Raw genomic sequence first — 18,183 nt, 5'->3', positions numbered from 1 at the left:
CAGAGTGCGCCTGCTCGGTCGCAAAGGTAAGCGCCAAGAGCGATTGCGGGGCGTGGGGGATGAATACCTCATATCAGAGGACGAGCGGTAAAACCGTTGGTCATTCCTTCGGTGGCTGTGGAACTAGCAATACGCCAGATAGTGCCTTACTATATATATTTTCTACTTTTATACATCATACGTCACAAAGGGTAATTATAAAAATAGTTCATCAGGTTGAAACAATTTATTCAATCTCAGTAGTCATTTGTTGATGTTATCAATATACGATAAAGTTATCAGTAATCATTAGTATATAATTGATAATAAAATTTAAATTATACGTTAGGGAAATGAAACCGAATATCCTAATAAATATTATCTTAATAATTATTTGTTGCATCGCAGAGAAAGTACATTACATCGCTTAAAAGGGTGTAACCCGATTTATCCTTGATAACTACATAACTTAGATGAACAATTGAATATCTATCGTAGGTCATAACTAATCTACGAATTCTTACTTATTTTAGGGATGGCCGAAACGACTTAAAGGGAAACGTTTTTCCAATAGGCAATATTTATTGCGAAGGATCCGAATTTAGCAATATCTGAATTGTAATACATTTCAGAGGAGATACACGAATTTCAACTACAGCCACCGTGATACTTAAATATTTGACATCCGAAGTGAAGCATATTTATTTGGCACCTTCTCTTCTTCCGTACATCCCACGATGCATCCCACGTGGATAGTACAAATGCCCGACCATCAACCGGATTAAGGTTTGAAAACGTTTTCCTGTTTAGTCTAATATTTAAATGGTAAATCAATCAATCTTTGTTTATGGAGTCATTAGATATTTTAGGGACTAGATATAAATTTTTTATTCTAAAAGATAATGTGGAATATGAAATCTGTATCATAGGTATATTTTATAATAATGTAATGAATTTTTCCAGAGAGGATGTACTATTTGAAATTGAAGCATCACAAATCCTCCGGATGGTATTCAAGTCAATTTGGCGAGAAAGGCACCTCGTCATCTGGTGTGTGGAGAAAACACGTCGCCATTGCTATACTATTACAATAGCAACCATCCACTTGAATACTGGATTTTATTAAACGAGGTACGAAGAGATCTGATATAACTAACTTGTCACGTATCTCATCCAATTTTCTATACGAATTTCATCCTTTATAATATAGCATATTGGACTGTGAAAACAGAAGATCGTTTCAAGAAACATTTGGAAAATGTAAGCACCCATTGCCCGTTGATTAATGTACTTGAAATGACTGTATCTTCTTTGAATGTATTATAATTTAGATATTGGTAAATTCAGATTTTTCGCAATAAATGTTGCCTATTGGAATTGCTTTTGCCTTTAATTTTTTCCCTATATCTCTAAAATAGGTCCAATTTCGTATATTGTTTAAGACTTATCAATGTCATTCGTTCGTTTTAATTGTATAATTTCCGAACATAAAACGAATGATGCCTTTTCAATGCCTTCTAAGTGCCATTTCTATAATATAGAAATGAAATTTTATAATAGATTTTACACAAATGGCTACAGCTAAATTTAAAGGATATTGATGTAATAAACGAATGACTAGTATGACTGATGAAATTAATTTCGCCGTTTGGATTACTTGTAAAGGTATTCTTTGTGACGTACGAAATATATACAGTTAGCGATTATTTTGCGTTTGGCACTCGATTGCTGTTACTTGTTCCTTCAGTGAATGATCTCCAGAAATTAATCACACGTCGTCCCGTTAGAAGTCCACGCATCCTAAACTTTAATTCTCTAGCTAGAACGCACGGGGACGAGACATTGCCACCTTACGTAGTTACGTAGTTACTTTAATATAGACTCTACGTACACGAGAAATTACCTCATGAATCTTGGAAGCTTCCAATGAAATTGACAACTATTCGACTCTTTTTTACTGGAAATAATCGCGTAAAACTCTAATTACTTCTAATATAATTAATTATTGTTAATAGTTATTGCAATGATAATTCCCATAATAGAAATTATTGCAATTATTGCAGTTATATTGCATCGATGGCTACAAAATTATTCCATAATTCGTATACGATATTTGTAATGTTTCTTCTTTAGATATTCCAGGTTATGCTTAAAAATTGAATTCTAATATTATCAGATATTAATGATATTACAATTTTCGTACTATGTAATTCTTATTCCAATATCTTCAGTCGTAAAAAATTTTCTCGTCGAAGATAATATTTACCGCCATACTCCTTGAAAATATTTTCTGCAAATATTACCTTCTTTTCTTGTTAACAAGTGCTTATTGTTCAAGTTATCGAAAAATTCATTTCCGCAATTGCAGAATAATAAAATACATATATACAGAGACAATCTTTCGTCATTGTTCTCCGCTTCCCACTATTACCGTCTTCTCTTTCACGTATCACCCCTCCGAAGGAACCACAGAGTTAGCGAGTAATTTGGTAGGGTCGAGTGATTGGGACGCAATTTTTTGAGAAATGCATGTTTCCCTGGATTTTTCTATTGAAATAACGGAATAAAGCAAATCAGAAATGGCCAAATTAACAAGGTATCGTATCATACATATGGTAGAAAATAATAAGGGATAAAATTTTGATTTTATTACAAAGATATGTAAATTTGTAGACGTTTCTGAACGTTCGGTAAATTAAATATCATTGTAACACTTTGGTTGATTTCATAGTTACAACACATAATATGATGTGAATCGTAGAAATGCGTTTGCGCAACAAACTGCCATCGATTTGCTGATAGCTAACGTCCGAGAATGCGCCGACAAGACAGGTTTTTACTTATTGATTGCTTTCACGGACGGAAAGCTCGAAAATAAAATTAATGCTCTCACAATCTCTTTTCATACGACATATAACTTTCCTTTTTTTTTTCTTCTTTCCTTTTCAGTTTGCAATGTGAAATTAACAAAAGAATGTTGACGACTTTCAATTTTGTTTTAATTTGTATGCTTAAAGAGGACAATCAATAAGAAATAAATTCCTGTTTTCTTCTTATCTCTTGGAAATATCATTTCTTTTCCTTTATTACACAATAATAAAGGAACATAGAATCAGAGAATATCTTTCCCCATATTCATATTTCTCTTTCATTATATAGTCTTTTCTCTGATGTGTTTGATTTCAATGCGCTGCACGCAAACCAATTAAAATTTCCTCTTACGCGGCTAAAGAGGATGTGGGTTGGGAGGAAATGAATTTCCCAACCAATCTCTTTTAATTCGACATATTATTACCGTCCCTTTTTAACTACCATATGAATTAATCCATATTGCACAAATACATATTGAAATAAATGCTCCTGATTCATATTTATTGAGTGCTTTTGAGCAAGGATAAATATTGGAATAGGAAAAATTAATTTTCTTATTGATATACTCTCATAATGAAAATATCTTGTGCTTTTAATATCACATTTATTATTTTTGAATAATCACATTTCTGATGCCCTTCAGAAAAACGATGCCTAAAAATGTTATTCATGCAAAGGTACTTTTTTCCGATTTCTTTTTGTATTAATAAAAATCATATGATAGGCAAATTGATCAGTATGAGAAGTACCTAATGGTGCTTTGACATTTTGAGGTTTTTGTAGCAATTCATCGGCCCTAAGTTATAGATCTAATTTCGAGTTATAGAACCATTCAAGTTATAGAACCTGGTTTCGAATTTATCCGTAATACCTTCTTCTATTCCATGTTTGTCAGGTGATCGGTTATAGGCAGAAAGTGAAATAGAAGGGCAACACTTTTAATGGTCATGACGGCGAACCTTCTCGAGTTCCATGTATATTCTCTTACAAAACTGCGTTCGAACGATCGCACTAGGCTATATCCTTTCACAAAATCCAAAGCCAAGCAGCTTTATAAGCGGATGAAATCGATATCGTTACGAAAGGTCTGTCGGAGTGTCGTCCGACGGTTCACGCGAATCGGGGATCATGGTGGAATATTTGCTATAATGAGGGAATATTTCTTCGTAGAAAACAATATTTCAGCGCTGATGGTATCTTCTTCCACCATCAAAAGGATTCAACGCAGTCGTGTAGGGAGAATGAAGATGAATAATAACATTGACAATGTTCTTGGACATCGAACTAATGTAAATTTGGACATCTATTAGTTAGAAAATTACTTATATCATAATCATATTTGTTCTAATACCATGGTGAGATTGGGAACGATAAGGAAAATATTCGGGCGATTAACAATGATTCCGAAAAAGAAGATCTGTGTGTCAATGTTGCAGTAGAAGAAGAAGAAAAAGGAGATACAGGGGATGAAGGAGTGGATGGTGAGGGTAAAGATTATGAGTTCACGCTCGTTTACGATTCAATGGACAATAGATTTTATCTCGACGCTGATCGTTCCGCAAATAAATTTAAATCTAATCAAACCGATGTTGGTTTCTGGCCAATATTGACTCTGCGAATCTCGATTTGACCTCGAACATCCTAACACGGTGTACCGTAAGAAGGAAGTTGAATGGATCGTCGAGAAATATCGGGAATAATAATAATAACAATATGCAAATAACAGAAACTGATATCGAGAATAGAAAGAAATATGAGAGTCGAATGTTTATTCATGTATTGAAGAATGAGCTGAGAAAAAATGGAAATGGAACTAAGGTATGTTTAACTTTCAAAATGAATAAACCTGCAGAAACGATCAAAACATTTACCGATTTTCGAGATAATGATGAATACATAAAAGTCCTACGAGAAATGATAGTATCACGCTTACGTAATCGTGTTATCGTTATTATACATATAAACAATCTGTCAATGTAAAAAAAACGGAAGAAATATTGGATTTGTACATCGTAATATTCACGAAGTTGGCTTCCAAAATATTTATAATATACGATGTACTAATTGTAAGAATGTAGGAATCTTGTTGTTTGTGCGTAGAGCGAATTCTCTTGTTAATAAGTATTGATTGAGATTTAATGATATGCATCTATGTAATACGCTTCTCCGTACTTATCGTTAGTACGAGGTGTTATTACCTGCCTCCATCTACGCGTACTCTTGTGAGCTTATTAATTCAAGCCAATTCAGGTGGGCGGTAATGACTGCGTGGTACTGCGAGCGTGGGTACGTACACCTCTTGTCTCGTCTGGTCGAAAATAAGAAAGGAATTTTTTCATTTGTCCTTTCCTCAGAAAACCAAACAGAGAGTTGGACGATACAATTAGCTGTGTAATTCAATTAACTCTTTACATGCATCCTTTAATTACCCGATCAGCTCTTTTGCAGTGCAATGGACCACGTCACGGATTTAATGCTTTTATAAGAAGGAGTACATTTTCCTAGAAATTCACTATTGATAGGAAAACTTAAACAAGTGATTCAGTCCTACTTCTAGTTATCCAATATTTAGTATATTATGTTTCAAACCGATTAGTTTCTTGGAAAGTATTATATTTCTTAAATCGTCTATTTCTTATTACTTATAATGGAGTATAGCTGCTATGTTATTATATTTCTGTTAACACAATATTTTTATTTTGCGAATCGGTTATTCGAATGATGTTATTACTCAATAAGCGCACATATAACAAACATTTCCGTAATACTTCGTTCAACATAATAGCGAGCTATTACATTGTTTCTCGGTACTGTTATTGGATGAAGCGATCGACATCGCTCAAATTGTAAGTTATAAGTGTTACAGAAAGAAATTTTTTCTGTGAAATTGAGATTACAATTCCTTCTAAATACGATATTCAAAATTCTCATTTCATGGTAATGTCAACATTCTCTGCACAAACAATAAATAAATATGAATTAGTAAATAACGACGAAAAGTAGAGGCTTATTAATTGGAAGGATAGAAAATATATGCGTATGTAGAATGACAGATATGGGATATTAAAGGGGGAAAAAAAATAAAAAAGTGTAAAGGAGGAGAAAAAAACGGATTTCTCCTTAACGGTAGTATCGATAAAAATTATTTCTAACATTGTGATGAAATTACCGGGGATGACATAATATCTCATGAATTTATGAAAAATAGTGGGATAGAAATAGACGAAAGACAAACTGTGATTTCATTCTTGAATTTATTGTATCCTTTAAAAGGAAGTACAATTTGTTTATTGTGTCGTTATTTAAGCATGTTCCTATGAGTTACAGTAGAGAAAGTCCCAGAATAATATATTGGCCACCAACCATCCACGATAATGAATTCTATATCATCTATATCGTTTTGAACAACATACCCTCGATAATATAAACCATACTTTTTTTTATCTCTGAATTCATCATTATGCCAATTACTTTTGTAAAGCCAGTCCTATTATTAATAGAGAGGCGTAGAATCATTATCGTGCGTTCGTCAGAATTCTAAAAGGTTGCTTTGCAAAAATTTAGATAAATAATTTTTCCTCATATGGTCTGCCTGATGAGTTAATGAATGCAATTTTGATTATTCTTTTCACACGGCAGACGGACTTTATACATATATACACAAATACATACAATCATATCAATATATATATACCTATATATCTTACTATATACTAGAATCTAATACATTTATATACCTATTTATTCACACATTTGTCCACATATTGATAAATGAAAATGAAATTAAAGAGAAACTTGAAAAATAAATTGAAATTAAGAAAGAAGTAAAGAGATGCATGTCGGTAAAATGAAGCAACTGATACCGATTCCATACTTTCATATATCTGTGCAACAAAGATAAACGTAAACTCGACTGTTGAAAAATGTTTGCTTTTCATTTAATTTAAAAAAAAATTTATTTATTATTATTTAATTTATTTTTTACCAGGAAATTAAATGCAAAATTCAAGGTAAGAGAATATAAAATTGATATTAAAAAAAAACAAAAATAAAGAAAACGCAACCAAATATGTATTCGGAAAGTGTTGGAGATTAAAAAATATTTAAGAAATAAGCCGATTTTATTTTATTAACATTACATATTTTATAACAATTTTATTAATATTAACTAATAATATTTTCAAATGAGTTACGAATTGAATTTGATCTGCTACTCTGCCCTTACTTTTTTTCGAACCAATTAATAACAATAAATCAATGAACAAATTTATGACAAATTAAGAGAAACAACAAAATCGTATACTTGAATTGTTTCAAAACTTATCATGGGTATCGTAGAAAATTATATGGAATAGAATTTTGATTTCTTTTGCAAGAAATTTGTTCGTCGATGTATATAAATTTGTATAAATCAAATACTATTATGTAATATGTTATAATATAAACCACGTTTGCTGGATGAAATGCCGTGTTGCAGCTGATTAACGTTCGAAAGCGCGCGGAGTACTTATGATAAATGCGGAAAAATATCAAAATATATATCATTCGGGGCTTTTTATACGTTTACTGAAAGAAAATAGAATTTGTATCATTTTCCTTGCTCTTTAGAAAATTGAAAATTATTATTACTTTAATAACGATTATAGCATTTCAACTTAGAAATAATGTATAATCGACAGGTGAATCGTTTTCATGATCGTAATATTTAAACGATAATATATTCGCTTAAACGTTACGAATATCGGATCGCGCGAGGAACATAAGATAATTTTTAACTAAAATTTCAATAATTTATAATTTTGTTCTCGGGGTGGTTGCATATGAGTTGCGTAGATGCACATAATGTCAACAGAAACGAACTTTTGAGTGACTTTACCGATTGCCCTCTTTTTGAAAAGGTGGAAACTTCAAACTTAATGCTTCAGATAATTTAAACTATATAGATGTACGAGTTAAATAAACCACTATTTAAGGAACACTGTCAACGTTATTATTGATATTCATTTTCCCTCCTCGACTGCCTTGAATTCCTTGGAGGATGGAATGAGATTGAATCCATAAAGATACCGAGATGAAATATTATTTTCTATGAAGGATCTTCCCTCATAAGAGCAAATATTCTACTTCGAACCACAATCCGCGTACGCCGTCGAACGACCCCTCGACAAACTTTCGGCCATCAATCCATTAGATCCTCTTGTTAAAGCTGCTTACCGATGGATCCTTTAAAAGGATATATTCCCTATCCTCGCACCGCCATTCGAATGTAGGTTAGTAAAGCAGTACTATATCGATCTCGAGAAGGTTCGTCGTAATGGCAATTATAAACTTTGCCTTCCTATATCTCTTTCTGGTTATTATCGACCACCCGACGAACACGGTATAGAACAAGGTAATTGGATACAGACAAGTGGATGTTTCAAAAGGAAATGCTATTTATTCCTACAAGTTGATTGGTAGTATTCCCTAGTAGCAGTAGAAAAGTTTTGGAAGAGGTTCATAATTTTAGATAATGCAGTATCACCGATTGATAACGCGTAAATCGATATGTGCTCTCCATGCACGAGGTATATGAAACATTCCTTATATCATTTTACAGAATTAGTCCCGTAACATCATGTATCACGTCACTGAACGTCCATGAACTGGAAGGAAACACTGAAAATTTTAAAGGACAAAATGAAAAAAAAGATCAAAAAAGGAATATTTTTTGCGTAAAAAACGTTTTTGGCGGAAGTTTGACAGACGAGAAGTAATAATGTTCATAATAACGCTCACGAAATACTTTTATTAAGAGGAAATGTCACCAAAAAAATTAATTCCTTTTCATTTAATATTAATCCTTGGTAGGGAACAATCAATAACACGAAGCAGGAGCGTTTGCTGCAATATGCCATAGTGCAATGTGGATTATTTCATATCGTAGTTAAAAGGAGAAAAGTATATCGAATTACATGGGATTGGTCGACAAATTCTGTTCCGCCCACTCGTACTCCTTTCTTCCTTTTCAGCTGTTTCGACCGTGGAATAGAAAGTTTCGATTGATTTGTGTAAACCTTATTGAAATGAAATACACAAACGGAAATAATCAAAACTAATATTACGAAAGAAAATAAATATAATAAATTTCTCTGAATCCACATTCCCTTGCAAATGTACAGTAAAGAAAGAGAGATGCTTCTTCACGTAAACGAAGGAAAAAGAATAGTAGGTAATATTATGAAACATATTTTCATGTAGTATTGATTTGGCGAAAGTAATACTGATAAATATTTTTAACCATAAAAACAAGAAAAGTATTGATGGCCGATTATCAAAATTCTTTATTCAATTTCCAATTATAAATTGAAAAGAATCAGAGGATGAAAAAAAAGTAATAAACAGAAATTAAAAGAGGTATATATCTTGTCCAGTTAATAGAGAACAATGGAAAAATTTATTTTCTCCCAATTCCCAGGTCATTTCGGCTCTATATATCGTGTAATACGCGGTATCGATTAATCAGGGCCGAATGTATTAATCCATCCCACCGAGCTCTTCCTCGGTAGTTGGCTCGGTCTTCTAATGTTGTGATTTGTGCAAGAATGTTGCCTATAGAAGTCATACTTTCAATAATTTTTGAACAAGTAATAATCAAGTAAGTGCTAAATAATCGCCTGTATACTTCATACGTCCCAAAGGAGACTTCCAAACAGTCCAAGCGATAAAACAATCTCTTCTTTCTTGCTAGTCTCTTGTTTATGTTATCGACAAAAGGCAAATATATCAGTAATCATTAGTATACAATTTATAATAAAATTTCAATTCTATATTATGCAAATGAAACTGATTTTCGTAACCAGTGTCACACTAAGTCCTCTTTCGCTGATTCTCGAAGAAGGAAATTTATTATACTTAAGAAGGCGTAGTCGGATTTACCTTTGATGAATGCACAATTTTAATGAACAATTGAACGTCTGTTTTAAGTCTCAACTAATTCAGGCATTTTAAATTATTTCAGAGATATCCAAGACTGAACGTTATCGAATACCACAGAAGTATTAGAGAGAAGCAGAATGGAGCGATATCTGGATTCTAATTACATCCAAAGAAGATACAAGGATTTAAACTACGCTCATCATGATAATTAAACATTCAACATCCGAAATGAAACAAACTTATATCTGCACTTCCTGTTTTTCCTTACAACTGAAGATACGTCCTACTTGCATAGAAGAAATTTCCGACCATCAACCAGATTAGGAAATGAAAACGTTTATCTCTTTTCTTGTCTTATATTTAAATGGTAAATCAATCAATGCTGTATTTACCGAACGGTAAGATATTTTAGAGATCAGATACAAATTTTTTTTTCTAAAATGTGATATGGAATATAAAATCTGGGTATATAACATAATAATTTATTGAATTTTTACATAGGTTTTATGATGGCGACAAGAGTATTTCCATCGATAAGTGGGACATTAGATCTCTTAATTCTAGCTATCCTAAAGGTACACCATTAGTGCATATAAATCAAGAACCCATATATTTTTCAACTAGTGTAATGAAGAATATTACATATGGAAAGCAAGAGACTTGATGAAGGAGAGTTGATGAATAATAATCTATGAATAAAAATTTCAATGTTGTTTCAAAGAATTTTGCCTTACATGTCGTTTGTTATTTAATGTATCAGATCGTAAAACCGGCGGAGGAAGCTGGTTCTGCTCCCGAATTTATTGTAAATGTTCCAAGTGATAGGAAACCCAAGTTGGTGAGAGAGGCACTTAATTAACTGGTGTATGGAAACAACTTGCTGCTATTGCGAGGGCGTTACTCTGGCAACCATTTACTTTAATATTGGATTTTAATAAACGAGATATGAAGAAATCAGATATACGTAACTAGTCACGTATCTTCTCCAATCTTCCATAGGAATTTCATGTTTTATAATATAGCAGATTGGGTTGTGAAAACAGAAGAGTGGTTCTAGAAGCAGTTGAAAAATGACAAGAAGCAGAAAGAAAAATACATATTCAAATATCTTATGCGCCGACAATGAATTACATGGTATCGGTCGGCGGGATTGTATTATCTAAAATCATCAACGATTTTTAAATTATTTTTAATACTTGTTGGTGGTACTATGATTTATCGTTTTCTCTTTAAATATACTCCTTGGCTCAATGCGTTCATTATATGATTAAGAATATCTAGGAAGAGGGAAAAGATTTGTGCTTGACGACGAAGCTTTGAAAGACCAATGTGGCGCGGTTTTATAAAGCTTGGTACGGTAGTACGAGAAAATAGGATTTTATCAAAGGATCCGAATGTGAACGGCTTTAGCGGTGAACGGCATAAATATTGAAATTTGATCGAAGTAATTTCTGCGTAGCGCGAATTAACCAATTGATAAGTTTTGATAGGGATTTAGTGATAATGGATGTATGTAGTACTTATCGTGAAGTACATTCGTTTTGAACTCTTCGTTACTATATCTCTCTATCTGTGTATGCTCTGATGCGCCCTTATCTGCGCCAGTTCAAGTGGCCGAGATTGAGTGAGCGGTCCTGTGTGCTTTTGTATGTAGGAATCTTGTCTTATTTGGATAATAAGGAAAGTATTCTTTCATTTGCTTTCCTCTTATCAGACCAAGCAGACAATTGGAAGATACGATTACCTGTATTATTCAATTTCCTATTTAGATTCATCATTCGATAACACATACATCCATTGCTGAGCAATGGAGTATTTTCTTAGGAGTCATTTGATTCGATACATAATATACGAAATATTACATAGCTAGAAATATAATGGTACTATTGTTTTGCATTCTCCAATAGGGAGTACATTTCTCGGGAAATGTACGTGTTCATATAGAAGAGTAAGGTCAGATCTGGTACATCGATGTGAAAAAGACTTAACGAGGTAATTAAATAATATTGCTGAATAGATAACTTAATTATATCGCAAATCGTATTATCAAATTGTTTGCTTGGTTTAACGAGTAACTAATGAATAAATACCCTTCTTATTTTCTAAATAAGAGAGATGTACTCAGACAAGCGTATTGATTCCCGCCCACATCACTGGACACGTAAGCGCGCACATACATGGAGAGAGATAACAATACATCGTTTCAAATGATGGTTCTTGACGATAGGTACGCGAGAAGGTATTATGTATGGGAAGATCGTTATATGCCGATCAGTACCCGTTAGCAAGGGAATTTGTTGACATGGGGGATCAAATATTTTTGCAGAAAAATCGAAATTTCGTCCTTTATAAGTTTTCTTGTTGGATGTCATTACTGTCATTGCTATTGTTTTCTTCCTGATTAATATTTATTTTTTCTAACATATTCTTATAAATGTCTACAAGGAATTCCCATTCGGTATTACCTATGACCCGAAAATCACTCGCGTTTGGAAATTTTGCCGTTCTCTTAATGAAAAAGCAATAAGTATGTAAACGGTTTGGAAGGCTCAAATGGTATATTATGAAATCACGAAACGATATATACAAAGAGAATATTACTTTTCTGATTTTCTGTATTATTAATCGAGGGATCTATCTATACTACTCGAAGTTTCAATACGAAGTGAGTTCAGCTTAAAAAATCTTTTAATCCCAGTTTTATCAATACTTGTCTATTCAACAAATATCACCATATCGTACGATTCATTCTCGTGTATCATTGCAAACGCGTCCTTCTTATCACTCTCTAAGTGGTTTTGTTAAGCTCTCAGATCGTTGTGAACTTTCTTCTTTTCCCTGAAACCGACTGATATTATTTTCACATATATTGTTATTTTGGCCATTCTTCACTTGCTTTATTCTGCCATTTCAATAGAAAAATCCCGAGAAACATGCATTTCTGATAAAGTTGCGTCGCAAACAATCGATCATCCCAAATCACTCACTAACTCTGTGGTTCTATCGGAGGGGTGATACGTGAAAGAGAAGAAGGTAATATTGGGAAGCGAAGAACTATGACGAAAGATTTTCTCAGTATATATGTATTTTATTATTGTGCAATTGCGGAAATGAATTTTTCGATAACTTGAGCAATAAGCACTTGATAACAAGAAAAGAAGATAATATTTGGAGAAAATGTTTTCAAGGAGTATGGCGGAAGATATAATCTTCGACGAGAAAATTTTTTTACGACAGAAGATATTGGAATAAGAATTACATAGTACGAAAATTCTAATATCATTAATATCTGATAATATTAGAATACTATTTTTAGGCATAACATGGAATTGGAAAAGAAGAAATATCACAAATATCCTATACGAATTAAGGAATAATTTTGTAGCAATCGATGCAATATAACTTTAATAATTGCAATAATTACTGTTACGGGAATTATCATTGCAATAACTATTAACAATAATTAATTATATTAGAAGTAATTAGAGTTTTACGCGATTATTTCCAGTAAAAAAGAGTCGAATAGTTGTCAATTTCATTGGAAGCTTCCAAGATTCATGAGATAATTTCTCGTGTACGTAGAGTCTATATTAAAGTAACTACGTAACTACGTAAGGTGGCAATTTCTCGTCCCCGTGCGTTCTAGCTAGAGAATTAAAGTTTAGGAAGCGTGGAGTTCTAACGGGACGACGTGTGATTAATTTCTGGAGGTCATTCACTGAAGGAACAAGTAACAGCAATCGAGTGCCATACGTGAAGCAATCGCTAACTGTATATATTTCGTGCGTCCCAAAGAATATCTTTTCAAATAATCCAAACGGCCAAATCAATTTCATCAGTAATACTAGTCATTCGTTTAATACATCAATATTCTTTAAATTTAGCTGTAGTCATTTGTAAAATATCTATTATAAAATTTCATTTCTATATTATAAAAAGGGTATTTAGAAGGCATTTAAAAGGCATCATTTGCTTTAAGTTTGGTAATTATCCAATTAAAACGTACGAATGACTTTGATCGGTCTTAAACAATCTACGCAATTGGACCGGTTTTAGAGATATGGGAAACAAATTAAAGGCGAAAGCAATTCCAATAGGCGACATTTATTGCGAAAAATCTGAATTTACCAATATCTAAATTATAATACATTCATAGAAGATACAGGCATTTCAAGTATATTAATCAACGAGCAATGGCTGCTTACATTTTAGAAATGTTTCTTGAAACGATCTTCTGTTTCCACAGTCCAATGTGCTACATTATAAAAGATGAAATTCATATAGAAAATTGGATGAGATGCGTGACCAATTAGTTATATCAGATATCTTCGTACCTCGTTTATTAAAATCCAGTATTCAAATGGATGGTTGCGATCGTGATAGCTTAGCAATGGCGACATGTTGCTTCCGCACACCAGATGATTAGGTGCCTTTCTCGCCAAATTGACTCGAATACCATCCGGAGGATTTGTGATGGTTCAATTTCAAATAGCACATCCTCCCTGAAAAAATCAATACATTATTCTAAAAGGTGCCTATGATACAGATTTCATAACCCACATTATATTTTAGAATAAAAAATTTATATCTAGTCCCTAAAATATCTAATGACTCCATAAACAAAGGATTGATTGATTTACCATTTAAATATTAGACTAAACAGGAAAACGTTTTCAAACCTTAATCGGGTTGATGATCAGACATTTGTACTATCCACGTAGTATGTATCGTCGGATGTACGGAAGAAGAGCAGGTGCCAATTTAAATATGTTTCACTTCGGATGTCGAATATTTAAGTATCACGGTGGCCGTAGTTGAAATTCGTGTATCTCCTCTGAAATGTATTACAATTCAGATATTGCTAAATTCGGATCCTTCGCAATAAATATTGCCTATTGGAAAAACGTTTCCCTTTAAGTAGTTTCGGTCATCCCTAAAATAAGTAAGAATTCGTAGATTAGTTATGACCTACCATAGACATTCAATTGTTCATCTAAGTTGTGTAGTTATCAAGGATAAATCGGGTTACACCCTTTTAAGCGATGTAATGTACTTTCTCTGCGATGCAACAAATAATTATTAAGATAATATTTATTAGGATATTCGGTTTCATTTCCGTAAGGTATAATTGAAATTTTATAATAAATTATATACTAATGATTACTGATAACTTTATCTTATATTGATAACATAAACAAAAGACTACTGAGATTGAAGATATTGTATCAACCTATTAAACTATTATCATAATTACCCTTTGTGACGTATGATGTATAAAAGTAGAAAATATATATACTAAGGCACTATCTGGCATATTGCTAGTTCCACAGCCACCGAAGGAATGACCAACGGTTTTACCGCTCGTCCTCTGATATGAGGTATTCATCCCCCACGCCCCGCAATCGCTCTTGGCGCTTACCTTTGCGACCGAGCAGGCGCACTCTGCAATGGTTTATTACGTTTCATGTTGATTAATCAATATTTCCTATTACCAGATGGAATGTTCCGGAAAGGTCGCGAGCGGCGAGGAAATGGAGTTTTCCATTCATCTCTATTAACTGGTTATGTCGTCATCATTTTTCAACTATGCTCTTATTTCGCTTCGTCTCTATCCCTACTTCAGTTTACAATTTGAAAGTAAAAATCTACTAAAGAATTTTAAAAATTGGCAAATAATGTTCTTCCCGTTCTTGTTGTTAAAAGTTTATATCAATAAGAATTAATTTCGAGTAAAGAATATTGCTTGACATTTTTTTTGTAATATTACTTTCTATTATTTTTCTATTATTTAAGTTAACATGCATCTCTCTTTATTCTGCAGTAGCAATGATATGGATTCAGAGGAAAACGTTCGTCATATCTATTTCTTTTTCGTAATATCATCTTCTTCTTTTTTAAGTATTTTGTACTTCCACTTCATGTTTTACGCATTTGAATACGATGGTTGAGGTAAATCGATATTTTCCATTTCGCAGTCGAACGAGACGAAAAGGCCGAAAACGATTTGAGTGAGTGGAAACGAGTTTCTCGACAAATCCCTTTTAATTCGTCATATTAGTACTGATCCTTTTTCAATATCGTATGAAATAATCCTTATTGCACAAATACATATTGAAATAGACGCTTCTGTCTCATGTTTCTTGATCGCTTTCTACCAGGGAAAAATATTGAATGGAAAGAAATAAATTTTTTTGTTAATGAAAATGTCTTGTGAACGTTATGAGACACATTTTTAATCCCTTCTGCATGGGCGACATATCGTCGTCGTCGGCGAAAAATGCTTTCTATGCAAAAAATATTTATTTTCCGATTTCTTCTTGCCACAAGCATAAAAATAGCATAACAGGCAAGATGATCGGCAGGAGTACTATGCAATTGTTCTTTAAAATAATCAGTTTTTTGTTACAGTTCATCGACAGAGACATGATGCTTTATGTTATAGGACGTATTCAAAAAAAGGAAGTGGAAATGTACATTCATATATCTCGTGTATAGAGATCCGACTTCGAATTACATGTCATCGGTCGATTATATTACATTATCTAAGATTATCGGTCCTCCAAATGTGTTTTAGTGCTTCCTGGGGATAATAAATAATAAATCAAGATGCTGCATCTAGATGCAAGACATTTCGTTTTTAACCATACTTCTTGTCTTTAAGCGATCCGTAAGAACATGTTACATATCGTGTTCATTACGCGATCGAGAATAACCCGGAAGAGGAAAACTAAGACAAAATTTCTAATTGTAGGGACGACGAACCTTGATGTGTCTGATAATTCTCCGTTTTACAAAGCGACATTCGAATGGAGGAAGGAGGAGACGGCATATATCTTATTGAAAGGTTCGAATGGTAAGCGGCTTTAACCAGAGCATATGATCGAGTGTGTTGAGACAGATTTGTGGATGGGCTGGTCGACGTTGCAAAGGGATTCTGGATTAAAGTGGATTTCAAATGGTACTGGAACAGGTTTATCTTCGAAAATGATTAAATCTGCATGTACGATGAAAAGATTAATCGATTTTCGATATAGTGTTAGCGCGGAGACACGTTTAAATTATTCGTTAAATATTCAGCGTACGTTTAAGTGATCATGTCGTCCTTACATCGTTAGTTTAAACAGTTATCCATTGTAAATGAAAAGAAAAAGAGAGGAAATGTTTGGTTTAATGTTCCAAATTGTTCGTCAGATTATTCACCTCATATACATAAATATTATATATAATGAATATATTTCAGAAATATAGGTATTTGGACGAATTAATTTATTATGGAACACGAATTTTGACTGGGATTTAATGAAAATGAGCGTACACATTACATTCTTCGATATGTATTGTCAGGTTCCTTGGTATTAAACGACTCGTTATTAGCTCTCTCCATTCCCGTGTTCATTGTGCGCGCTCATGCGCGCTAGTTAACGTGGGCGGGAATACGTGCACTGTCTTGTGGGCATGCGTACTTGTATCTCCTCCCTTATTTTAAAAAGAAGAAAGAAGAAAATTTCTTAACTTATTTTTCTCTCATGAAACTAAGTAGATAATTTGATAATACGATTTCCTTTTTGGCTGCATCATTCCATTTGTAAATCGATGTACCACCACTAATTTAGTTCTTTCATACAAACGGGTACTACCACAGTCTCATATATGTAAACACGACTGTAGATAAATGTTTCCTTTTCCTTTTATGTAAAAAAAAGTTGTTTACTTTATCATTTACGAGAAAATTAAAAGATATATTCGAAGGAAGAAAAAAGAATTTGTATCAATTTCCTTGCTCTTCGATAAATTAAATATTGTTATTACTATAGTGACGTTTCTAGCATTTCAAATTATTGTCTCTTTAGAAATACTATACAATCGACAGATGAATTGTTTTCATGATCGTAAAATTTAAACGATATTATATTCCCTTAAACTTATTATCCAAACGTCTGCTTTGTTCGACGAGAGGAAAACAAATGCAAAAATATCTGTTTATTCCCGGGATATGATACTTATACGCACACACGTCCTTTCAAAGGGATACCTCTACGTACACTCATCCCGTTAACGTGAATAAGCCCACGACCATGCAAAGGTATACAAACGGACGGAGAATAGCAAGAATAATACGTTCAATATGAAGGGATATGACGATAATTATAGGGGAACGTATTAGGCACCTGCAAATTATTATACCTCAATCGTTAACAAGACGATTCGAGCAAACCAGCAAATTAATTGGCCCAAATCCCTATATTCCTGATGATGTCTATTAAATCTTATGCATATTATTGAAGTACCTGCTGTGAATATTATGATAACCAATTTGGAACATTGAATTAAACGTTTCTTCCCTGTTTAGTAATATTCAACAATTATTTAAACGGAGTGTGATAATCAATTTAATAATTAGTTCATAAATAGTTT

The 18,183-nt window shown here is 32.9% G+C and overlaps 3 long non-coding RNA genes across 4 annotated transcripts; 2 read left to right on the top strand and 1 right to left on the bottom strand.

Moving 5' to 3' along the window:
- Positions 1–1,336, top strand: LOC127070256 (uncharacterized). Its single transcript, XR_007784443.1, has 4 exons — positions 1–191; positions 513–765; positions 943–1,110; positions 1,190–1,336. It is a non-coding gene; the product is annotated as an uncharacterized LOC127070256 (long non-coding RNA).
- A 7,706-nt stretch (positions 1,337–9,042) lies between these two features.
- Positions 9,043–11,319, top strand: LOC127070254 (uncharacterized). 2 transcript variants are annotated; one of them, XR_007784441.1, is made up of 4 exons: positions 9,043–9,057; positions 9,308–9,487; positions 9,851–10,166; positions 10,270–11,319. It is a non-coding gene; the product is annotated as an uncharacterized LOC127070254 (long non-coding RNA). The 2 variants fall into 2 exon arrangements; XR_007784440.1 differs by having other exon boundaries at positions 9,047–9,061.
- A 2,244-nt stretch (positions 11,320–13,563) lies between these two features.
- Positions 13,564–15,183, bottom strand: LOC127070257 (uncharacterized). Its single transcript, XR_007784444.1, has 4 exons — positions 15,023–15,183; positions 14,448–14,701; positions 14,103–14,270; positions 13,564–14,023 (listed from the first exon to the last, which is right to left on the bottom strand). It is a non-coding gene; the product is annotated as an uncharacterized LOC127070257 (long non-coding RNA).
- Between the last annotated feature and the right edge of the window lie 3,000 nt (positions 15,184–18,183).

The sequence above is a fragment of the Vespula vulgaris genome, chromosome 17 (genome assembly GCF_905475345.1).
Source record: "Vespula vulgaris chromosome 17, iyVesVulg1.1, whole genome shotgun sequence".
NCBI classification, from domain to species: domain Eukaryota; kingdom Metazoa; phylum Arthropoda; class Insecta; order Hymenoptera; family Vespidae; genus Vespula; species Vespula vulgaris.
This window is presented reverse-complemented; position numbering and strand designations above follow the sequence as displayed.